Below are 26,564 nucleotides of genomic sequence, written 5' to 3' on the forward strand. Positions count from 1 at the left end.
GATGCCCCTGTCTGCCCTGGGACCTCCCAGACAGGGTTTCTAGCAGTTTCCTGCAGCACTGCCTGCCTCCAAGTACCTAGAGGGCTACCCGCTTTGAGATTTAGGGATGGATTCTGTCCGTCTAGGTTGCAGCAGGGCTTCCAATCCTCCAAGCTGCGTTTACTCTATTCTCTCACTAACCTCTTGCAGTTCATCCCTTCATATAGACTCCTGTCTCTGACAAACCCTAAATGACACCATTGGTCTTTCGCCTAAAGGCATTGCACACAGTGTTCCCCTCAACTTCCTTTTTAGGTCGAGCCTAGGCAGCGCATGCGTTGCTGCGAGGCATGCAGTAGTGGAGTATGGCTTTGAAGCCCAGCCCACTCTCCCTCCATATTTTTAATTGGCTTGTGTCATTGTCCTTCGTAAACGCTGGCTTCCGAGTCATTATTAGGCTTGTTAGTCCCTCCTTGTCCGCATTTGTAACCTCCCATAACGACTGGACCTTTTACTGGTGTTGTTACATGGTCTGCTGTATAAGTCGGTGAGCACTATTTTCTTTAATGCTCTACCCCTATTCCACCCACGACATCGCAGCACCCACCCGCTTGTATTTTAATAGCAATGTTTTCATTCAAATTACAGCGCGGTCCACTTTAACTATAGCGGTCCCGCTTATTTAATATATGGTGGGGTCCGCTCTCACTTTAGCGGCTGCGCTTATTTAATGACCAGCGCGGCCACTTTCACATATGTGACATCTCCCTCACTCTCACACTCTCATCTCTAGTGCTCTGGCTGATTAGTTCAAATAGTTTGGTGCACTTATCTAGTCTCAAATGATTGCGGAATTTCCAGGTAGAAAAAGCATACAGTAAAGGATTGATAAAGCTACTAATAAATGCTAATGCCCCAGATATGAAGACTCCCATATGAGTGATGTCATCAAGCGTGGCTGCCATCTCAGGATCAGATGTCTCAAGCAGGACCGAAGACACGGAGCGCAGGTTTAAGACATGGTGGGGCATCCAGCACACTGCAAGCGCGATGACCACGCTGGTGATCAGAGTCTCCGACCGGCGCTTAGCTTTGTACGTCATTTGCCCTATTCTCCTGCCAATGCACGTATAACATGTGCAAATGATGCAAAATGGATTCACGAAGCTGGCCAGGGTCTCTATCAGATGTAAACTAGCTGTCTGTGCATTGTTAAGCATCTCCTAATAATCCACATTTGTAAAGCGCAAACAATCACCGTAAGGGTCTCTAGGCGCTGGGGGCCGTCAGGAAGATTAAGTAAGCTACTGCCCAAAGTCACATGGTGCTGGGCTAATCTGCCGCCGGCGCCGGGGATTGAACCGTGATCCCCAGATTCCGGAGTCAGTCACCCTGGCCGCAGCGCAACACCTCTTCCCGAGCTCCTCAGTTACCTGCACGGGGAGGATAGGGATTCTGAAGAGGAAGGCCACGACCTAAATTATAAGGATGAATTTGAGGGCAACCGAGTTCCTTTTCCAGATGCGCATGTAGAAGGGATGAAGCATGGCCAGGTACCGCTCCACTCAGAGCAGTTACAAACAAGCATTTTCAATGCAATAGGTCTGGCATTTTTGCAAGCGTTTAAGCTATTGGCATTGTAAATGACAATGCCTTTTATTTATGTATTTTTAAAAGCAACACATATATAAAAGGCATTGTTATGTTTAATGCCAAGAGCTCATTTTTAGGTCTCGACCTTGCTATCGCGTAAGCGATCGCAAAGCGAGACTATAGAAAGCTGGTTTGACAAGTGCTCCCAAAAAGCGGATTGCATGGCTAGCACGCGCACAATCACGCGCATCGTGCAGCCATGCAATCTGCCTTTTGGGAGCACTTCACAGGGTCCGCTCCCCCGCCTGGAATGCGCTCCCCCGTCCCCAAGCGCGCGCGCGCCACGCTCCGCCGGGCTTGTCTTGTTTTCTTTTTAACTTTAAGCGCGAGGCGCGCGTGCGGCCAATGCTTGTTTCACATACCCTGTAACTGCTAACGGCAAACTGTGTCCTTTGACGAATTATTTCGGGCTGCTATAAGGGATGTGCTGAAGCAGGAAGAGATTTTTCAAACAAAAATTCACAACCACACAGCGACAGCTGCAAGTGAGAACCATCCGAATACTGCACTTCTACCGAATCATTCTCATAGAGGACAAACAGACTTTCAGGATACATCGCAGAACATTCAGATCGGCAGTCTGAGAAAGGAACAAAGGAGAAATACACAGAAAACCTTATTTAGAATGCAATTACGGCACCTTTTACAGCTGTTCATATGTACTGACCTCAATGTTTCTCCCTTGGTTAGCCTATTTTTTACAAACATTTTTATTTTCAGAAGTTGACAAGCGGATACCACAATAAGCACAATTGAAAAATACGTTTCAACGTGGTATTCAACCTAATGGACTTGTGCAGATACATCCAAGCAGCAGTGTTACAATAAATATGTGCCGCAATTTTGCTGACTGTGTGGCAGTAACTAGGTTAGGCAACAAGGCTAAAATTACGCGTTCTGATTTACGCAACTTCAGCCACTAGACTTTATGAGCTGCCTTTTTCACTTCTCGTCAAAGCATTAAGCGTGATGGGAGGGGCGCTACCTGATTACAGTGAAACGAGTTACTGCCAAAACAAAGCACTGAGGATGCCATCGGTGAGCATTCCCAGCCAGCTGTCCTCTGCATCCTAGTAGGATGCGACACCTTGGGCTCACGTCATTTGGTATCCTTTCTTACCTCCTGCTATGCAGCTCCACAGTCGCCCGCAGATCCCAACTACAGAGTAGCTATTCAAGCCTCCCGCCCTCGGAAGGAACCAGAAAGATGGCGATAAACTGCAGACTTTCTTTCCTGCAAGGAGGCGGCCATCTTAAAGAGAGGTGAGGGTGTATGAGTTGTAATAGATATTATTAGAAGAGATACGCAATTCGTACAGTTTTAATTTTTTTATCTGGATTTTTATTATCTTTTCTTTCAAAACCAACACGCTGAGAACGTTTTAAGGCATATGTCAACGCACAAGAATTTTGGTGTGATAAAACCAATTGTATAGAGCTTTCGTAACTCTTCGCTCTGAAATAGAAAGTTATATATATCTGCTTCATAAATACTATTCACTACTAAATTAAGACATGCACTCTTCTCTGCGTCTCTTTTTTGTCTGTTATCTGAAAACCTAAGAGGCCATCTTTGAATGCACTATGTCAGTTTCGTCTTAATTCAGAGGGGACATACAAAAACAAGCATTTGCAATGCAATAGGTCTCGCATTTACGCGAGTTTAAGCTATTGGCATCGTAAATGACGATGCCTTTTATTTATGTTTGAAAAACGAAAACGCAAATAAAAGGCATTGTTATTTGCAATGTGAATAGGTCAAACTCGCGTAAATGCGAGACCTATTGCATTGTAAATGCTTGTTAATGCCAAGAGCTCGAGTTCTCTCAAATGCAAGAGCACTTTAATGTTGGACGCACCCCTTTTTTAGATGCTCTTCACATATTCAGGTTACAGTGAGCAGTGTCTAAACAATGGGGTGCAGCCAACATTAAAGTGAAAGCGTGTTTAGTGCTTTCACCCAAAGTGATAAAAAAAGAATTCGAAAGCTTCTGTAGCGCGGCCGCTGAAACTTAAACACTTGCAAGTGCGAGACCGATTGCAATAAAAATGCTTGTTCTCCCTGCTCTCACATTCAAACACTCAACACAGCATCACCATCCACAAAGCCTACACTACCCTTTTAGAATGAAATATGAATTATGTATTTCTTCCCGACAGCCTAAAATAAGAAGGTCCCTGTCAGTTTCAACAGACTTGAGGGGCACTGCTGCCTATTCTGACAATACCCTGTCTTTTTAATTTATTCCATATATATTCCCCTAGCAACAAGAGTCCCCTCTGAGGTATAAATGTTCTTTATGATAGCTCTAAAGTCCGCTGCAGAGGGCTATACCGGTTGTTAAAGGCCCTGAACCTGAGTTATAGGCCCGAGCTGCAGGCAGAAGGGCTATAAGGCTGTTACAACATTCCATCCACTGAGGTTAGAATGTTCCAAATTAAAAAGGGAGAAACATGAAGACAAACATTGGAATGTTAGAGCTCCGGGCTTATACCAGCCACTATATACCCAGAGCTACTCCATTGTCTTCAATGGAGCTCTCAACAATCCAATGTTCCAATAAAGATTAAACTGTAGTTTAAGAGCAAGGGTCTTTCAACAATTTTTGTGTAATTTAATTCCGTAGCGGGTTGTGGGTTTATAGGGGATTAGGGTGGGAAGTAATTTAATTATAGTACATTAAATAATCATTTTTAGGAATTATTAATTATTTTTAATTTAATTTTGCGTTTTACTTCTGTAGCGGGTTGTGGGTTTATAGGGGAATAGGGTGGGAAATAATTTAATTGTAAATAATTAATTATTGAAATAATGTTAGTATATTGATAAATAATGTGTTTATTAATTAATTATTAATAGGTATTATTTGTATTTATTATTTGTTGGCATCGAAAATTAATTGGTTGGTGATTAATTATTAATAGGTAATTAATTTAAAAAAAAAATATTTGTATTTATAATTTATTCATTATTAAATATTGTGTGATTGGTAATTAATTTTAATACTTTTTTGGTATTAAGAATTAATTTATTTTTAATAAAATATTAAATTATTATTTTCCCTACTATTGCACTCACTGGAGTGGAAATATGAATTTTTACCCCTATGCTATCCAACGCTTTCCCTACTATTGCTCTCACTGGAGTGGGAATAATCATTTTTACCCCTACGCTATCCAACGCTTTCCCTACTGTTGCACTCTTTGGAGTGGGAATAGTAATTTTTACCCCTATGCTATCCAACGCTTTCCCTACTGTTGCACTCACTGGAGTGGGAATAGTAAATTTTACCCTCCCGCATCCAATGCTTTCCATACTGTTGCACTCTCTGGAGTGGGAATGGTAATTTTTACCCCTACGCTATCCAACGCTTTCCCTACTGTTGCACTCTTTGGAGTGGGAATAGTAATTTTTACCCCTACGCCATCTGACGTTTTCCCTACTGTTGCACTCACTGGAGTGGGAATAGTAAATTTTGCCCTCCCGCTATCCAGCGCTTTCCCTATTATTGCATTCTCTGGAGTGGGAATAGTAATTTTTACCCTCCCGCTATCCAACGCTTTCCCTACTGTTGCACTCTCTGGAGTGGGAATAGTAATTTTTACCCCTACGCTATCCAACGCTTTCCCTACTGTTGCACTCTCTGGAGTGGGAATAGTACATTTTACCAGCCCGCTATCCTACGCAAAAAATATTGAATATTTTTATTTAATATTACGTTAATATATATGTATTAAAAAAAAATTGTACTTACATTAATGAATTATTAATTTTAAAGTTATTTAAGTATTTTTATGTTTTAGTTAATTATATGTATTATTTCATTAATTTTACATTGCTTTAAAGACATTAAAAAAATTCGATATTTTGACCAACTATATTTTTTACAACGATATTTTGGATTCTATATTTTTGTACTTACCTGTTTGTAGATAGGGATTCGATATTTTGGCATTGTATATTTTTTCCTCGAGATTTTGGCAAGTCGATATTCTCCTTCTCGACATTTTGTCAGTGATCCGTTTTAACAGAAATGAGAAACATGTAGTTGATAGTAATTTAAAAGTAGTGTCATAATTGAAGTACTGTTTCACTTGTTCATTGTCTCATGTTCTATGCTTCAGTTGTATAAATTTAGGATGGATTTGAAAGTAAATGCGATCTCTCGAATCAAAAAAGCGTTAAGTATTATTTTTAGTTCTGCACCACAAATATGTTCTCAGATGACCCAAACACATTTCTCAATTCTTCGACCGAGCTAGTCTGTTTTCCTGAAGCCACAAAAGTTATGTAGTGAGATCAAAGAATTGAGTTCTGTGTCAACTTTAGCTTGAAGCAGTTGAGAGTAATTGGAAACAGTTTTGTAATCAAACTAAGCTGGAGGTACCACAGCGCCCCCAGCATTCTCTCCCAGAGACCCTGTTGCTGGATTGAGGGGCAGCTTTCCTGGAGGTTTCTGCCCTTTGGCCTGTGTTGAACTCTTGTGCTGTGTTCATGTGGTTATTGTTGTCATTCCACTCACTAAAGTGCTTTAGCCAAGTAAAATTCAGCAGAATCCGATACCTCAGTTGGAAAGTTGTTCTCACAAGTCAGCCTGGTGCTAGTCTCTTGTATTGTTCGTGGGAAGAAAATCGGAATTAAATTATGTTTTCCTTCCGCGGTTGTAACAGGAAGATGAACTTGATGTGATAGTGTACACATTAAAGACTTATTGAAGTGAGCTGCAGCGCCATTGATAAACATTAGACATGCCTGTAGCAATTATATGAATGGCCCTTTCATGGGATGCGCCCTTACTGTTGACAGTGAAAGCTGTTGGCCGCCACTCACACCAGATGAGACAATGTCCTCTAAAATAGATGCAGATGTACAATCTTAGGCTACAAAAAAGGTATCCGGGAAAGAGAAGCAACAAAAACTTCACATCAAGGGAATGGTAAAGTGAGAAAGCAAACTCTTGCCTTCTTTCCAATGTACACTTTTAAGTCAAATCTCATTGGCCAACCAACTAAAATGTATCAGACATATAAAAGAGTCTCGATCTGATATCAATCTAAGAAGAGACTTCTTACATGGACATCAAATCATCAAAACTCAAGGGTAGTAGAAGTGGCATTGAGCACCATTTCACCCCAGATAGCATGACAACTACTTTAATCCATAACCTTATTAGCAGCATCATATTTGCTGGCGAAGAAAAGGGGTGGTGGTGGAATCTACGGAATGCTAACGGTTTCTTGTTCCTGATGTTCACCTCATGACCCATAACTCCAGAGTGGTAAGATGTTGGACTTGTCCCTTTCTGCAGGGTCATCCCACACTGTTTGCATCCCTCCTTTTACTTTTTCCTGAATTCGTTTTTGTTGGCCTTAGGACTCTGTGCAATTTACCACTGCTACCCAGTGCTAAAGTGCTCATACTCACTCCTTAAAATATGGTGATATTGGCCTATACCCAATAGGCATATTTAATTCACTTATAAGGCCCCAGTATAGTGGCACTACCTGTGCCCTGAGCCTGTATCTTTAATTCTATTAGTTTGTCTGCAGCATTGATTGTTCAACCCACTTAAGTAGCCTCTTTAAACATGTATCAGGCCTGCCATTTCAAAGCTTATGTATGCAGTTTTAAATTGCCATTTTGACCTGCCAAGATAAACCTTTTGCCAGGCACAAACCTTCCTTTTTCATACATTCAAGTCATGCGTAGGGTAGGCCCTGGGTAGCCCAGTGGGCTGGGTGCAATGCATTAAAAAAGTTGGACATGTACATTTAAGTTTTACATGTCCTGGTAGTGAAAAACTCTTAAGAGTCACAATTTAAAAACCTAACATATGGTGAATTCGGATTTTAAATTGCAGTTCTGAAATATGCACCTTTAGAAAGTTGGCATTTTCTTGTCGTGGCCATTTGGTGCCTACAGCATGTCTCTGCTCACATGACTGGGTGTAGTAGTTGGCAGTTAAGATTTGTGTATTCCACCTATACAACCACACACAGTGGGAGCTTAGGTATGACAGGATGGGCCATCACTAGCAGGAGGGGAGGGAGAAGCTGGCCACAGCCTCACACCAGAATAGGCTGTATCCTGTCTTCTTACACGTGACGTAACAAACCTGCATTTTCACTGCAGCCACCTTGGAGCTAGGGCAGGCTAGGCAGGGAATTCCTTGCAATTCAAAGTCACTGTTTAGAAGCTTATCCCACATTCCAGAACCAGGGCACCAGGAAATAAAAGATGAACCTCGGAAACCACAACTTCAGTACACTTCTGGACCTTTGAATACGCTGAAAGGGAGAAGGACGACTGAGCAGCTGAAGGACTGCCACTCTGCTGGACTGCACTTTGCTCAACTCCTGCTCTGCTGTGCTGACCTGCTACCTGCTGCCCTCCTGACTGGGTTAGAAGGACTGGACCTCCTGCATCTCTTGAACCCAGAACCTAAACTGAATCCAAGGGCTAGTTGGTTGGCCTCCTGATCTGGAGCCTCAGGGACACATCTGGATTCCAACAACCTTACATCTGCATCTGGACTCTGCCATCAGTGACTCTACGCTGCCAACTGGGGCCACCCCCGTCCAGGAACCTCGGAAGTGGGCCTAAGGTACTCTACCAGCTTATGAGCCCAGCCGAATGGATGCTTCTCTGCTGCCTCTTGGTACGCACCCAAACAGAACTGACACATCGCCGCTGCTGCATGGATTGTGCCTGTTGCAGAGACAAGCATAGCCGCTGCAGCCACATGAACTTCTGGACCCCCACTGCACGACGCATCCTCAACTCAGGCCCTTGCATCTTTTGTCAATTGCAGCCTTGACAACGCTGAACTCCACATTGCAGTCTTGCAGCTCTTTGGAACTGACGCATCACCCTGACTGCACCGTCTACACAACGCCAACAGCCACCAAAGGATCGCCGACGATACAACCCACTGAAACCCTGAACTGCATCCTTCTCTACGTGCGCTCCCTTCACCGACATGCCATAGAGATCTGGGACATGATCGACATGTTTGCGCCTGACGTGGCATTCTTCACTGAAACCTGGACCAACGCCACCTCCGGCCCAGACATCGCCACAGCTATCCCTGACGGCTACAAGTTCCAGAGAAAGGACAGCCCACACCGCCCGGGTGGAGGACTCACCATCGCACATAAGACCTCCCTCCGACTCTCCACCTTCAGCTTGAGCGACCCACACTCCAACACGGAACACCTCCACTTCCAGATCCAGACCAGCCCCAGGACCACGCTACGCGGCACACTCATCTACAGACCACCAGGACCCCGCGCCCAGCCCACTACTGCCATCGTCGAGCTCGCCGCACCCCACGCCATCCCCTCCTCTGACTACATCGTGCTCGGAGACCTGAACTTCCACCTCGAGAACAGCCAGGTCCCCGACTCCACCGCTCTCCTTGAGAACCTCGCCAACTTGGGACTGAAACAGCTCGTGAGCACTCCCACTCACAGAGCAGGACACACCCTCGACCCCATCTTCGCGGAAGGATCAAACATCCGCTTCAGCCACACCACCCAGCCCTCCTGGACAGACCACTACTGCATCCATTTTACTTTCAACACCACCACCGCACCCAAACCCGCCCTGCGCCCGCCTCAACAGAACTGGAGTAGGGTCACAGAGGAACACCTGAACTCCACCCTCCTCAAAATCCCCCCTAAGGCCACCACCGACACCAACGCTGCAGCCAGGGAATTCCACCACTGGGTCACCTGCTACACCAACAAGCTGGCACCTATCCGACAGACTGCCAAACAACGCCCGCCTAAGGCTTCCTGGTTCACTACCGAACTCCAAGAAGCCAGACGCACCTGCAGACATCTTGAAAAAGCCTGGCGGAACCTTAAGACCACGGAAGCACATAACAACCACAAGATCGCCATGAAGGACTACCACTAGTGTATAAGGGACACCAAAAGAACCTTCATCAGTGAGAAAGTCAAGACCAACACATCCAACACGAAGGAACTGTTCAACGTCATTCAGCAGTTTGGTAAACCCTCCTGCGAAGCCACCGACATCACACCCTCCCAGGAACTCTGCAACAAACTCAGCTCCTATTTCCACCTAAAGATCAAGGCCCTCTACGACAATTTCAGCGAGCCGACAGAAGACAGCACTACACTACCCACCACCGCCGAGAAGCCAACCATCACCACCTGGGACACCGCATCCGTCGAACTCATCTCCTCAACCATAAAGAAAACACACTTAGGAGCCCCAATGGACCCTTGCCCCCGCACCTCTTCCACAGAGCCACCACTGCCATCGCTCCCAAACTAGCCCATGCTATCAACTCCTCCCTTGCATCCGGCACCTGCCCCGATGACTGGAAACGCGCTGAGGTGAAACCCCTCCTCAAGAAACCAACGGCCGACCCTACTGACCTGAAGAACTACCGGCCTATTTCTCTCCACCCTTTTGCAGCCAAAGTCACCGAAAGGCTCGTAAACGCCCAACTGACCGCCTTCATTGAAGAAAACTGCATCCTGGACACCTCCCAGTCCAGCTTCCGCAGCAACCACAGCACCGAGACTGCCCTCCCCACTGCCACCGACGACATCTGCATGCTGCTCGACCAGGGCCACACCGCAGCCCTCATCCTTTTAGACCTCTCCGGAGCATTCGACACTGTCTCACACCGCACACTAGTCGCCAGGCTTCACAACGCGGGAATACAGGGGTCCGCCCTCGACTGGATCCGATCCTTCCTCTCCGGCAGAACCCAGAGGGTCAGACTTCCCCCCTTCCTCTCCGACCCCATTGACATCATCTGCGTAGTGCCCCAAGGATCTTCACTAAGCCCGACACTCTTTAGCATCTACATAGCCCCCATCGCAGGCATCGTCAGACAGCACGGGCTCAGCATCATATCCTACGCTGATGACACCCAGCTCATCCTCTCCCTCACCAAGAACCCAGAAAACACCAGGCTCAGCTTCCAGGAACGAATGAGAAACGTGGCATCCTGGATGGACAGCTGCCTGAAGCTCAACTCCGAGAAGACCGAGGTCCTCATCCTCGGACCCTGCCCCTCCGCCTGGGACAACACCTGATGGCCCTCCGCCCTCGGGATCCCACCCACCCCGACAGACCATGCACGGAACCTCTGCATAATCCTCAACTCCTCCCTCTCCATGAACCGCCAAATCAACGCTGTCTCCTCCGCCAGTTTCAACTGCCTCTGGATCCTCTGAAAGACCTTTAAATGGATCCCCCCCCGACTGTAGAAAGACAGTCACCCACGCACTCATCACCAGCAGACTTGACTATGGCAACGCCCTCTACGCCGGAATCAACAAAACCCTTCTACGCAAGAACCAAACCATCCAAAACGCAGCTGCCAGGCTCATCCTAGGGACACCACACCACGAACATATGACCCAACACCTGCGAGAACTCCACTGGCTCCTCATCGAGAAGAGTGTCGCCTACCAACTCCTCATCCACGCCTACAAATCCCTCAACAACATCGGACCCAAATACCTCAATGACCGAGTATGTTTCCACGTACCCAAGAGGAACCTCCGCTCCGCCGACCTCACCCTGGCAGAGGTCCCCCGCATCCACAGAAGCAGAGCGGGTGGGAGGGCCTTCTCCCACACCGCAGCCATAACATGGAACGCTCTCCCTGTAAGCATCAGATGCTCTCCAACCTTGCACACATTCAGGAGGGACCTCAAGACCTGGCTCTTCGACTGACTGGAGCAGCCTTCACCCCCCCCCGCCCCCCCCAGCGCCTTGAGACCCACGCGGGTGAGTAGCGCGCTTTACAAACCACTGATTGATTGATTGATTGACATTGTATCTCCAACGCTGGACTTTGCATCACTAGACCTGTAGACGGGATCCTCAACATCAATGTAACAGGACCTCACACTGCAGCCTTGCCGCATTGTGGAACCGATGCATCATCTTGGCTGCGCAATGATCTTTGATGCAGATCCACACAACGCTCCGCAAACCAGAATTGAAAGTGCTTTTGTTTAACAGGTCTAACCGGCTCTCTGTAGCCGGCCTGCGCTCCATCGTGGTTGGCCTGAACTTGTGACTTTGTTCCGGCCCAGCATGACCAGATATCAGTTGGCACTTTGCACTTTTTGGCAACATTTTCTTTAAAAACTTTCAAATTCAATATCTTCGGTTCTACTGATTGGATGTTTGTCAGTTTGGTCTTGTTCCATTTATTAAATCAAGCTCTATTTTCTAACTTGTTGTGGGCACTTTTTTTGTGGTGTTTTCACTGTTTTACTGTTTGAAGTGTTGCATAAATAAATGAGTCTAAGTTAAGCCTGACTGCTCTGTGCCAAGCTACCAAGGAGATGAGCCCAGGTTCATTTAGGGTATGCTTGTGCCTTACCCTGACAAGGATTGTGGTTGCTGCTTGACCAAGGTTCATATCCCAGTCAACCAACAACCCAATTTCGTACAAAAAAGCAGTTCCAGAGGAAATAAAAGGCAATCTAGAAGTGGCAGCTGTTGCAACTGGACTGCTAATTTTTGTGGATGTCCCCTTCATGCCAGCTCATTTATTTATTTACTTATTAGTATGTAAGGCGCTCAATTACCCTTAGGGTGTACTGGCACTGACCAACTAATACTTGGTTTATTACCATTTTATTTTTAAATATAACCCAGTCCTGATGTTCGCGTCAGCACAGGGGTAGAGCCGCTGCTGAGTGACAGAGGCAGGGAGGACGTTGGGCTGCCTTGGCACTTTTTGGCCAGCCTTCTTTCTACGGCCAAACAGACATGTGCACTTTGAAACCGTTAGCCCAGCTTTCTTAAGACTACTTGATTAGAGTAAGTGCAGGGCTCCATTGTCCTTGGGAGGGGCAAGTGAGGCCGCTCCCTTCAATCAGAGCGCTGCTCTCATAGCATGAGTTTTGTTAAGACAATTCTCAAGGACTCATGCTGTAGGAGGAAGAAGTGAAGCGAGGAAGGCGTAGGAGTCAGACGCGTCACAGCTAAGTGTTTTTTAATTTTTTATTTTTACCCACCACTAATTTGCCCACCTCACCACTCCATATAGATGCCAGCTGCCACTGCATGTGAGACATACATATGGCTTTAAACTGGCATCTCATCTTAATAAGGAGCCAGTGAAGTTGTCTGAGTACGGGGGAAATGCTGTCAGACTTACTCGTCCCAGAAAGCAACCTGGCTGAGGCATTTTATATGAATTGTAACCTCTAAAGAGGTAATCTGGAAGCCCAACATATAGGGCATTGCAGTTGCAGTGCTTAACACCAGCGTTTGCACCAGCAGCTGTCTGGAGTATTGAGGAATAAAGTCGGGGCACCATTCACAAAGGGATTCCGTACTGATGGCGGAGTCTCTGCAGTCGCTGCAGGGGTCCCACACCCATAGCGGGACCTCCGCATTGCATTTTCTCATTGGGCCTGCCACAAATGCTGGTCCCCTGCTGACACTGCGTGCCTCTGCCACGAGTGCGGAGGACCATTGTGAATCAGACCCTGAATGATTATCCTAAGTTGTTTCACTAGCAGGGAGCACATAGATATCAGCTTTTTAATATCTGCTCAAAACAGAGTCTGCTGTCAAAGAGTACACCTAGATTCCAAGCAGAGGATGCTGGTTCCGGGCATTCCCCAAAGATTAAAGCTTCAAGAGGAGCTGGCCATGGGCGTTTTCAGAAATTTTTCCTGGGGGGGGATCATAATTAAAAGAATCCAAAATCACACTGCCAGTATTAGATTTTTTTTTGGGGGGGCAAATTAAAAATCCAGCATCTGAAGGGGCGGGGCAAGCGACCCCCTTGGCCCCCCTTGCAGACACCCATAGGGCTGGCCAAGCTGTTATTCATGGAGCCCTCTTGTACCGTAGTCTTCACAAAGGAGAACAGTGCCATTAAGTAGTGAGTAGAAAAGGAGATGCTTGAGGGTTTCCCTAGTAGAGTCTGCTCTAAGTTACATGTACTGCTTTTGTGGCAAGCTACCAGCGGGTTCAACACAGGTTAATATGGTGATTTTTTGTGGTTCACCCTGACAAGGATTGCAGCTGTTTCTTGAGAAAGACTCACCCCCAACCAAAAATCAGATGTCTCACAATGAACATAAATAATGTGTTTCTCAAAGCGCATAAATGCAATGCATGTAGTGTGAGTTTGTGTTATGTGGAGTTTTTTACCATGGCACCATCACAACCTGGAGTTATTTGAGGACTTCGGTACATCTGTGGCTCATTCCGCCTGAAAGTACATTAGGGGTTTAAGATGCCACCTGTCTGTACTAAGATCACACAGCTGAACGTTAAATCCTATCAATCTGATAAGATTAGCTTCTCTTGAACCAGGAGCAGTATTCTTTTGATGCAAACGTTTTGGAGTCTGTGCATATGTTACTACAGCATTCAAAGTATGCAATCGTTAAAGATTGCAACTGTAAATGCACAGCTCCTGGGAGATTTCTTCTAAACTCCCTGCCTGACATCAAACAGAAACTCCACTGAATTTGCTACATAGCCCACAGCAGGCACCGCGCCTCTCCAGTCCCCCTCTTACATGATGTGTTCCCACATAGTTTGCAGCCAGTGCAGGGCACTGTCGAAGGGCTCATCTTGCAGAACAGGTAACCAGGCTGGTGCCTGACTGGAAATGCTATTTATCCCCAAGACATCTTTAGTTAGTTGACAAAGCTTTCCGGTCATGCAAAACAGATCAGCTGTTCACAGGAGGTAGCAAATACCCTTCGAGCAAGCAGTCGTCTAGTTTGCGGGCCTTGAATACAATATAGCCAGGGTCGTACAGGGACAGGAAATAGGCCCGGGCACCAAAATAAAAGTGGCTTCATTATAAATAGCTTAACAAGTGGTCCATGTTTGCAAACCAGGGCAGTTTTGAACTTGTAAGACACGCTGTACAAGTGTTTTGCAAGGTGTGGAATACTGTATGGATTCAAAAACGTTGCAGGCCATGATTGCGTTAATATCAGAGTAATAAATAGTAAAATTCGGTCCAGAAGACCATAAAACAGGCCCAGACACTGCCAACAGCCAGCCTACGCACTGACCAGTCAGACCAGCCCTTCGGGCACTGCCAGACTGACCCATAGGCCAGTTCAACCCTGAGTGACGCTTCTGTTCCAATAAATATCATTGGAGAGCTTCCTTGTCAGCAACTCATTCCTCTTCCCTCTGATTAATCCTCAGAGCAGAATGGAAATGTGCACATTAAGCAACAATACTTCAACATGTCATATTATGCCATCCATCAGGGGTTACACTCCAGGCATTTGTTAATTAATGGAGGCACAATATAGCTACCTATCATGTTTTTATTGTTCAATCAATCAGGATGTATACAGCGCGGCAAATCACCCATGTTTGTGGTACGAATAGCTTTTTGATTAATTGTACTACTAATGTGCATTTGTGCTCTATCCTATGGTCCACCATATTGAACATCTGTATGGTGTCTGCCAGATTTTACCTCACTTGTATGAGTGTTTAGCTTTTATATATACATTTGAATTTATGAAACACGATCTTAGCTGGAGAGTAATATTGCGATATATATCTATAAGTTTGATATTGTGGACACCTAGTAAGAATTTATATGGCTGTATTATACTTTGCTTACATTACACATATTAACAAGTTTAGGCAGACCAAGATCAAGTGAATTTCAATGAGTGACATTTATGGTACCGGACAACGGCGGACACAAAGACCGCACTACCTTATGTAGTTCCCTTGGTATTTCTTGGTCATCAGAAATAAAAAGAGCGTGCACAAAAACAAACTCCAGCACTTGCCGTTGAGGAGTGCTATCTGCTATGCAGACAACTGAAGGAACAGGTTGGTGGAGTGGTGCACCGCTTATTGAAACGTCAATGACAGTTAAAGAGTCAGATAAGCCTTAGTAGGTGATAAGTCCCTTTTATTTTCAAAGACAAAGATTAGCCAGCCAACGCGTTTCGTTCATGAAATGAACTTCTTCAGGGCTGTAATTTACAATGAAAACACATAGGTAGTGTGCACTCAACAAATACCAATGTACACATCTGAGAGTGCGTACAGTATGGTGACACAGAAGTGAGTACGGAAACAGTTAAAAATAATCCGAGAAGGGAAGATGAAGTGTTGGAAAGGGGAAGAAGTGAACTAGTGAACAAGTCACATGTGTATGATGAAAATGAGGGGGGGTTGTAGGAAAGGAAGGGAAATGAGGGAAATAACCAAAAAAGGTGGTTTGAGAAACAAAAGTAGTTACATCTTAAATGTAAATAGAATTGACATTAAACATATTTCTAGGGTTATAAAGGTTCAATCAAATCTCTAGAGTCAAAAAACAAAGAACAAAAAAACAGGGAAATCAGGAAAACATGGCCAGGCACAGGTAGCAGTCTCTTATAGCAAAAAGGTGTAGATTATAAAACACTTAAAGGCGGGTCATTAAATTAAAGACAAAAACCTTAATCTATGAAAATATAGGTATAAGGTATATAACATTATATGCTGTTGATGTTACATGAAAATCCGAAAAACGTAGGAGCGCTAGCAAACTGTATATAATAATGGTAATATGTCATACTGTATACTGTTGGTATTTAGCCAAAAAACAGAAAAGCACAAAACACTGGCATGATGTTAAAAAAGTATGTCAAACACCTTTCACGCAAAAAGAAAACGTGAAAAAGGAACATGGAAAAAGAAAAAAGTTAAATAAACACACACTGGTCCTTGGTTGAGATACACTAGTGCTCCCTGTCCCCTTGTTTCATTAAACATGTGTGAAAATGTATACATAGTCTTGGTAATGAAAAAAGGTTGTCGGTAAACTATTAAAGATAGTAAACATTAGTATTCCTGACATGATTACGCTAAGGAATCAGCCCATTGTCCTGCGCCCAGAATTACATATATGTACATGATATAAAAAATGAAAGACAAAACCATAAGTAATAAAGAATAAGCTGTACAGTCATACCAAGACAGCCCATATGAGTCAAATTGCCCACTTTACCCTCAATATAAGCAATCAATGGCCAGCAAACATTGGTAATGAGTCCAAAAGAATAGAAAAGCTAATATAAGTACATACCAAATATAGGCGCTCTTGTCATATTACAATCGAAAGAACCTAAGTATAGGTGGACACAGTACAGCGCGTGGGCCACCTTGATAAGGGCCTGGGTGCGCTGTGTGCTGTGAAGAGAGAGGATAAGCAAAAATCACATTTCTGCAACAAACATAGAAAGTATTCTGTCACAGGAAAACACTGAGGGGAGCAGGTATGCGACAGGATAACGGAGGGAAGGGCAGGGGAAAAACTGGCAATGAAGACTAAATAACATCGAGATGGCTCAACGAGGGGCATGTGGACTAAAATAAGGTCAATTCCATGGATTCAATGTCATAGGATCTAACTGGAGGGCAAGCACGACCTAGTAAAGGAAAAAATGGAAAGTAGAGCTGTCGGACACGAGAATGAAGGCGGAAGGGAGCGGGCCTTAGTGTGGTGCAATTAGGAGCAGAACTAAAAAGAACCTATCGTGATGAAAGAAACGAAAGTCTGAGCAAGAAATATAAAATGTAAATAATTATAATGAAAAAATGGGTCGCGCACACAGAGAAAAGCGAAAGGAAAATGTCTCGCTATAAAGCTTGGAAGCCTATGCCTGCGATTGGAAACAGCATGTCGAGTTGAGAGATACAACAAGAGTCAGGAAAAGATAGACCAGGGCATACCTGTGAGCCGGGATCCGAAGGACTCGTTCCTTGACGGAAAATCTGAACGGGTGTTCAGGAGGGTAAAACGCGGGAGAATAAGTAGCTGAGGGGATTGTGTAAGAGGCGAGCACGTTAGCACGTCTCTACGCGAGGAGGCTCAGCGGTGCGTTGGGTGGTGCAGTGGCAGCTAGAAATACTGATGTATCTAGAGCTCTGGGATCCGCGGCCGAAAAAGGGGCAGAGTCAGAACTAGTAAAAGCGCTCCGTAGGGAGAAACGCCGTAACCACTGAAAATAGATGGCCAAGGATGGCAGAGTCAGCACTCAATTGCACTGCCGTGCAAAAGGAACATTGACACAGACATAATGGAGAGCCAGTTATGGTCGAATAATTCATAATAGGAAGAATAAAATAAATAAAGAATGTCAATGTCCGTAATAAAATGGACTGAATCTGTCAGCAACAGTTCACTGGCATCCAATGATAGTACTACATCCAGTACAGGACAACAATCCATCCCTTTAGAAGAGGGCTCATCCAACTTCCAGAGGGAAATGGAGAGACTACGCATAGGCAACAGACAACACACAAGAAATACAAAAAAAAACAGACGAGGTGGGAGGACAGGGAGGAAGAACAGACAATCATGCAATGTCCCTCCGCTCCAAGAAAACCAAGTGATCACCTACACCACAGGTCAACCTGAGGTTTCCACCACGGGGGAACGTCTGGACTCACACCCATGAGTCCTTCCAACTCTGAGTTACAGATTATCAATCTTTCCAACAGAACGCTTGACGAACATGAACTGAATGTTTTGAAAATGGGTTTGGGTTTTTGTCCCACCCAACAGGGTGACCTTGTCGATGTGCACATTGATCTGTATAAGTTCATTAGATCACTTAAACTAAAAGAATTTTTCTCACAGCAACCAAACAGACGTGTTGTCAATAGTGCATCCACCACACCATCAGATCGCACAATTGGAGACATACGTGGGGTAACAACACTTTTAGCCTTAGAATCGGATGAAACACGTAATATACAGGACATCCTTGATGACCTCAATATTCAAGAAGACTACAACAGGGACACAGGTCTCAGGTGTAAATCCAAGTTCATCCCCCCTGGGGGCTCTCATGCCAATATTGATATATTCAGCAATTTGATCACACAGGAACTCAGGAAATTAGAAACTCCTAACAAATATGCACAACATCCATCCCCCAACCTCGCACGAGCAGAGAGAGAGGCACTCCTGAGACTTCAACAGGACACCAACAACGTCATTAGAGATGCAGATAAGGGGGGAAATGTTGTGGTCATGAACACAAAGGACTACATGGGTGAAATCTTAAAACAGCTTGATGACCCCTTCTGCTATGAAGCCATCTCACATAATCCCACTGACTCACTACAAACCGTTATCAACAGTAAACTCTTGGTATGGAAAGAAGAATGCTTACTAACAGATCCAGAATGTCAACAACGCACGTTTCCCATGCATTTATATCCTGCCCAAGGTACATAAAGGGGGTTCTTTCCCACCCGGTAGACCCATCATTTCCGGGGTAGGCTCTCCGACCGAGAAGCTATCCCAGTTTGTTGATCTCACACTTCAAAAACATGTAACAAGCTTGCCATCATACCTTAACCCCTTCGGTGCTCATGACGGAACGGTTCCGTCATGAGCCACGGTTGAGCTGTGCTCATGACGGAACCGTTCCGTCATGACCACGCCCGCGCAAGATTCCGTCAGCACAGCGGCGGAATTTGCGCAGCATGGAAGGGGTTAAAGATAGCAAATTGGATGGTTTCATTTGGTCTGAAGAACTCAGCTTTGTCACTCTGGATGTAGTTGGACTATACACTTGCATTGAAAAACAGTACGGCATGCTTGCCACTCGTCATTACCTAGACACTGAAGGGGCGGAACACTTTTCGTATAACAACATGATTATGGATATAATTGAGCTAATTCTCACCAACAATTTTTTCAAACATAATGAAAGATGGTACCACCAATTACGAGGGACCGCGATGGGTTCTAGATTTGCGCCCTCGTATGCGGGACTCTTCATGGGTTGGTATGAGAAAGAACACGCATGGGCAAAATGTGCCTCCCCCTGGACCCAACACATCGTTTTCTGGGGGAGGTACATAGACGACATCATTTGTATCTGGTCAAGGACCAAAACACTTTTACTTGATTATTTACATTACTTGAATGAGTACCCCTACAATGTCCAACTTACTATGCAGAATCATCCTACATGGATTGAGTTCCTGGATATCCATTTCTTCATAAAAGAAGGGGTAATCCATAGTTCCTTGTACCGCAAACCCACATCATGCAACAGTGTCCTACACGCAGACAGTGCTCATGCCAAATCTGTAATTGCCAACATCCCCTATGGAGAAATGGTACGAGCACGTCGTATATGCAGTGAGGAAGGGAATTTCAAGAATAACATTGCCGACATCAAAGCACGCTTTACATCCAGATGTTATGATAAAAAAACTGTTGATAAGGCTGAACAGAGAGTACTCACGTTACCCAGGGCAGAGACACTAACCACTAAGAATCCACGTAGGGTACCTGCACTTGACAACAAATCCAGGAAAGAAAGGGTATCCTTCTTCACCAACTACACCTCACACAGTGCCAAGATATTCAAGGCATTCCGAAAACACTGGCATTTGTTGGTTGAAATTCCCACCCTACGCACCCTCATTAGTGACCATCCATCTTTGATTTTTAGGAGAGGGCGCACGCTCAGAAACTCACTATGTCCTAGTTACGTCACTACAAAGAATGCCAATACCTCTACCTGGTTGCCACATCCTCCAGAAGGGTTTTTCACATGCACCAATTGCAATGTATGTTGCCTGGGACTCAACAAAAGCAAACACTTCAAGTACAACTCAAGTCGCACACATCATATCAGGCACCACATCACCTGTAACACGCAATTCATTGTATACATCCTTAAATGCCCGTGTGGCATCATTTATGTAGGAAGTACAGCCCGCAACCTCAAAACCAGAATTCAAGAACACCGCAGAGCACTCATCAACAATGATGATCGTTACCCCATGACAGAACACTACCGCACTACACACTCAGGACCCATCAAATTTGGCTTCTTAGGGATAGATCACATCCCACTCAACAATAGGGGCGGCAATAGGGAATTGTCACTCAGAAGAACTGAATGTAAATAGATATGTAGACTTGATGCGGTCAACAGGGGACACAATTCTGACCACGCGTTTCATTACTTTTTGTAACCTAGTCAGACTGTTTTACATTCACACTTGCCATGTGTTCCCTCATGATAGAGCCTTGATTTATGTATGACACATGTTCATTTTCTCATGAGTGAACTTTTTGACTTCTGGGTTCTCCTTAGTGAATTACTCTCTTTATTTAATTTCCCTTTTTACCGCCCCATCTTTATTTATTTTATTATATTTTTTTATATTTTTTTGTATGCTACCCTTTTTATTTAATTGTTGCTTCCACTATCGGTACTTTCTTTCTGTGTCTTTGGTTGTACTTTGGCCATCTTTATAGGCTACTTCTTTGTTCACCTACTCACTTTTTTGTATTTATCGCCTATATTGCCATTTTAGTTATTATTTTTTCCTATTTAGACGTTTTTTGTCTATTCACGGTTTTTTCCAATCCCATTTTTTTCTTTTCTTTTTACTTTTATTCATTGTCTGTCCATTCATTCTTTGTTATTTTGGCTTTCTCCTTCATCATTCTACGCACATAGATCTTGGTGCTTCGTTAGATACCTTTCATTCAATCATCCTTTGCACACAGATTCAGTCCATTTTATTACGGACATTGACATTCTTTATTTATTTTATTCTTCCTATTATGAATTATTCGACCATGACTGGCTCTCCATTATGTCTGTGTCAATGTTCCTTTTGCACGGCAGTGCAATCGAGTGCTGACTCTGCCATCCTTGGCCATCTATTTTCAGTGGTTACGGCGTTTCTCCCTACGGAGCGCTTTTACTAGTTCTGACTCTGCCCCTTTTTCGGCCGCGGATCCCAGAGCTATAGATACATCAGTATCTCTAGCTGCCACTGCACCACCCAACGCACCGCTGAGCCTCCTCGCGTAGAGACGTGCTAACGTGCTCGCCTCTTACACAATCCCCTCAGCTACTTATTCTCCCGCGTTTTACCCTCCTGAACACCCGTTCAGATTTTCCGTCAAGGAACGAATCCTTCGGATCCCGGCTCACAGGTATGCCCTGGTCTATCTTTTCCTGACTCTTGTATCTCTCGACTCGACATGCTGTTTCCAATCGCAGGCATAGGCTTCCAGGCTTTATAGCGAGACATTTTCCTTTCGCTTTTCTCTGTGTGCGCGACCCATTTTTTCATTATAATTATTTACATTTTATATTTCTTGCTCAGACCTTCGTTTCTTTCATCACGATAGGTTCTTTTTAGTTCTGCTCCTAATTGCACCACACTAAGGCCCGCTCCCTTCCGCCTTCATTCTCGTGTCCGACAGCTCTACTTTCCATTTTTTCCTTTACTAGGTCGTGCTTGCCCTCCAGTTAGATCCTATGACATTGAATCCATGGAATTGACCTTATTTTAGTCCACATTCCCCTCGTTGAGCCATCTCGATGTTATTTAGTCTTCATTGCCAGTTTTTCCCCTGCCCTTCCCTCCGTTATCCTGTTGCATACCTGCTCCCCTCAGTGTTTTCCTGTGACAGTATACTTTCTATGTTTGTTGCGGAAATGTGATTTTTGCTTATCCTCTCTCTTCACAGCACACAGCGCACCCAGGCCCTTATTAAGGTGGCCCACGCGCTGTACTGTGTCCACCTATACTTAGGTTCTTTCGATTGTAATATGACAAGAGCGCCTATATTTGGTATGTACTTATATCAGCTTTTCTATTCTTTTGGACTCATTACCAATCTTTGCTGGCCATTGATTGCTTATATTGAGGGTAAAGTGGGCAATTTGACTCATATGGGCTGTCTTAGTATGACTGTACAGCTTATTCTTTATTACTTATGGTTTTGTCTTTCATTTTTTATATCATGTACATATATGTAATTCTGGGCGCCGGACAATGGGCTGATTCCTTAGCGTAATCATGTCAGGAATACTAATGTTTACTATCTTTAATAGTTTACCGACAACCTTTTTTCATTACCAAGACTATGTATACATTTTCACACATGTTTAATTAAACAAGGGGACAGGGAGCACTAGTGTATCTCAACCAAGGACCAGTGTGTGTTTATTTAACTTTTTTCTTTTTCCATGTTCCTTTTTCACGTTTTCTTTTTGCGTGAAAGGTGTTTGACATACTTTTTTAACATCATGCCAGTGTTTTGTGCTTTTCTGTTTTTTGGCTAAATACCAACAGTATACAGTATGACATATTACCATTATTATATACAGTTTGCTAGCGCTCCTACGTTTTTCGGATTTTCATGTAACATCAACAGCATATAATGTTATATACCTTATACCTATATTTTCATAGATTAAGGTTTTTGTCTTTAATTTAATGACCCGCCTTTAAGTGTTTTATAATCTACACCTTTTTGCTATAAGAGACTGCTACCTGTGCCTGGCCATGTTTTCCTGATTTCCCTGTTTTTTTGTTCTTTGTTTTTTGACTCTAGAGATTTGATTGAACCTTTATAACCCTAGAAATATGTTTAATGTCAATTCTATTTACATTTAAGATGTAACTACTTTTGTTTCTCAAACCACCTTTTTTGGTTATTTCCCTCATTTCCCTTCCTTTCCTACAACCCCCCCTCATTTTCATCATACACATGTGACTTGTTCACTAGTTCACTTCTTCCCCTTTCCAACACTTCATCTTCCCTTCTCGGATTATTTTTAACTGTTTCCGTACTCACTTCTGTGTCACCATACTGTACGCACTCTCAGATGTGTACATTGGTATTTGTTGAGTGCACACTGTCATTGACGTTTCAATAAGCGGTGCACCACTCCACCACCCTGTTCCTTCAATGAGTGACATGTTTTAAGACACGCCTCAGTCTTAATTGGTTCTCATCACCCTTGGAAACAGTTGTCAATACATAAAAAAGGGCCAGGATCCTCTCTGACCCTTTGACGACCCAGCAAGGGTTCCCTAAGATTCTATTTTCACTCCTACCATTGACTGACGCTTCTGTCCTCCACTCTTAGTCAGTCTTGTATTTTTTATCACTTTTATGTAGAAGTCACTATCCACCGCATTGCATAAAACTACTAATAAATAACTAAATGAATAAGCACGAGGAAAACACTGGAATAAAAGCCAGGTCTCCCGGTACAAAGGACTATAAATGAACCATTACACCACATCTCCCCCATGCCCATTAAGCCCCTCTTCGGTCTTGTTTATCCGCATGGATTGTCTGTTCAGTCTGATGTCAGCGACAAATAAAGTGCTCTAATCATTGATATAAGAATGTGAGCTTATGATACAGCAGGATTTGGATCAAGCAGTGCTTAATTTGTGCCGGTGTTTGCAGGTATTTATTTTTTATTTGTAAACACTAGCATCTATGTATGAGAATCCACTGCATGGTGAATAGGTGAGGGGTTTTCTTAGTAGAGTTCATTAGTAAAGCATTTAACTATTTATTATATAGTAAAAATATGATAAAACTCGGACTTAAACCTACAGTTTAAAAAGCCATGTTGGTAGTTCCAGCTGCAGTGCACCCATAGCAATTAATTTATTACAAATTAATAACTTTGAATCCAGTAAAGATGGATGCAGCTCTTTGGAGCCATAATAAAAGAGATCTAAGACTCCCTCAAACAACACATTCATCAAAACCTATGTGCATAGCTTGAAGAAGTACTTCGTGCCATATTTAGAGTTTGGCGGACAGCCAATTGATAGTAATCTGGTAAACATTGTTTAGCCCGCATTTTTGACTCCGCATGGGTTTACCCCTCATTATTTACTCTGCAATAACTTTTACAACGCAGGGCTTTACACCGCAAAACTGTTACAACACATTCCCCAAAGTAACGTCCCCCTGGAGTTAGAATAGTAATTGCGTTGGAATGAGGAATGCGTTGTAACAAATTGCATTGTAAAGCCCTGCGTTGTAAAAGATTTTGTGGAGTAAAAACTGTGGAAAAGCATGCAGGATAAATGCATGTGGGTTAACGTCACATATCCTAGTAATCCATGTTATTTAAACAGAATATCTACCACCGAGTCACTGTGTATGTGGTCAATTAAACCTCACTGTATATTTTTTAAAGCACTAAGTGCCAGCCAGGTTTTACCAAGGTTCTTCAGTACAAGGAAACAAAATGTATGCAGCATGCGAATTCTGCTACGAAGCCTTTAGTTGAACTAGATTTTTTAAATCTCCACCCATACTCCTTTGTCTGGCACTGTCTTCCCACTTCCCTTTACCCCTTTGCATGCAACTGACTGTGCTGCTCTTAGAGACCTGTTTCTAAGCGCATCATATAAGCACAATTCACTCTTTCAGTAAATCTAGAAAAGTCACCTATACTAGGCTGAACACATTCTGTTTCCATTCCACGGAAATGTCCTTTTCAGTGAATACTGTATAAACTGTACACGCCTTTAAAGTGACAGCTGTTTACTGCAGAACATGTTATGATTGCCTTTATCATTTCCAAATGAAATCAAGCTTCAGAATACAAGTTTCAATAGCAGTTTACAGGGCCAGACTTCCTTTGGCTGGACTCTGCTCACAGCCCCTGCTGCATGGTTTCACTTTGCAAAAGAGAGAGCAGCCAGAGCCGCTCAAGCAGAACTGCAGCTCGGTGGGAGCCCAGAAAGATGTCTAGCCTCATCGCCGAGAATAATCGCAGCTCCGGAGGACTATTGATGGGAGATAATACAACATGGCGCACAAAGGAGGAGAGGCTGACAACAAGCTTAAAAGCCTGCATTTACTTCCTGGGAAATTGATGAACTATCTAACAAAAGAATGGACACTGACATGCTTTAGAAACCAGTGCTTACAGTATTTGCAGCAGTGCGGGTCTACCAAAGGGAAGAGCTTGCAGGACGCATCAGAGATGTGTTGGTGTGCATAGGATGAATAGAAAGTGATGGGCACAGTTTACTTTGCACCATTCCAATGCAAAGGCTTGAGCGCAGGATAAGACGTTTTAAAATGTGTTTTTAGAAAGGTTAAGTATGTTGTCAGATATTTAAGGACAGCAAACAGATGAGAGCAGAATAAGTGCGCCCAGAAGTGTCTATTCTTTTTTTAGGACAGCATCAAAGGAATTGTCTCTTTATCGAGCATCCGCAACAACATTGATGTCCAGAGAAAGAGAATAAACCAGAATTTAATAAAGACATATATTATCGCCTAGCGACAGCTGCACTTCAAGAAGCCATGTCGAAAAGCTGTGAAACATTGCTTCAAAACTATAAAGAGTGGTACAAGATAGGTGATTAGAGACTACTAAACAGAATCTTCTAAATCTATGTTTGGCATTCACTTTAATATTTTAACAAGGGATTTATTAAATGGAAAAGGCAGTACATGCATTATACCATGAAAGAGAAACGTAGAGAATCACAACTTTGTCAGATATGTAGCCTGCTACCCAGTGCTTAATTTGAGCCAGTGGTTTCTGGTGCTCGGCACCAGCTTTTAATTGTCAACACCAGCACTTATGGCAGTCAGCCACAAGTTGGCGCTGTCTGCCTAATTTAGAATTGACCACAACAATAGTTAATTATTAATTCAAGATACATTGGAAAAGACTATTACCTGCCGCCCAAGCCATTTTTATAGCTTTGGCGGCCTGTAATAGTCCAAATGTTCACACTTGTAGGAGTGTGATGGTTAGTAATTATGTTGAGACTGTCATTGGCAGCATGATGTGGTGCAAGCTGCAGTGGCCTCCTGATGACGACACAGGCATTTTCAAATTAAGCACTGCTACCACTACTTACTGCAAAGAGAAGGTAGTTCAGAAAGGATTAAGGAAAGATGCACTTCCCGGGCTCCATAGCATCATGTTTTGTGGCTCTGAAAATATTTTTTGCTCACTAATGACAGCTAATGTTCAATAGTGTAGAGCTTTTTTGTTGTCCAGGAATCTTAAGGTTTTCGTTCAAAATCATTTTTACTTAGATATAGGCCTTAACTCAGATTTGAATGGAGGTCAATTAAGTAATTTCATGGGGAGGA

The 26,564-nt window shown here is 43.8% G+C and overlaps 1 protein-coding gene and 1 pseudogene across 1 annotated transcript in view; one reads left to right on the forward strand and one right to left on the reverse strand.

The window, feature by feature from the left end:
• LOC146863240 (alpha-1A adrenergic receptor-like) overlaps positions 1-26,564 on the forward strand; it is a 243,703-nt gene that overhangs the window by 50,013 nt on the left and 167,126 nt on the right. The gene's annotated exons all lie outside the window — the stretch shown is intronic.
• LOC146863241 (type-1 angiotensin II receptor A-like) lies at positions 729-11,683 on the reverse strand (annotated as a pseudogene).

The sequence above is a fragment of the Triturus cristatus genome, chromosome 2_2 (genome assembly GCF_964204655.1).
Source record: "Triturus cristatus chromosome 2_2, aTriCri1.1, whole genome shotgun sequence".
Lineage (NCBI taxonomy): Eukaryota > Metazoa > Chordata > Amphibia > Caudata > Salamandridae > Triturus > Triturus cristatus.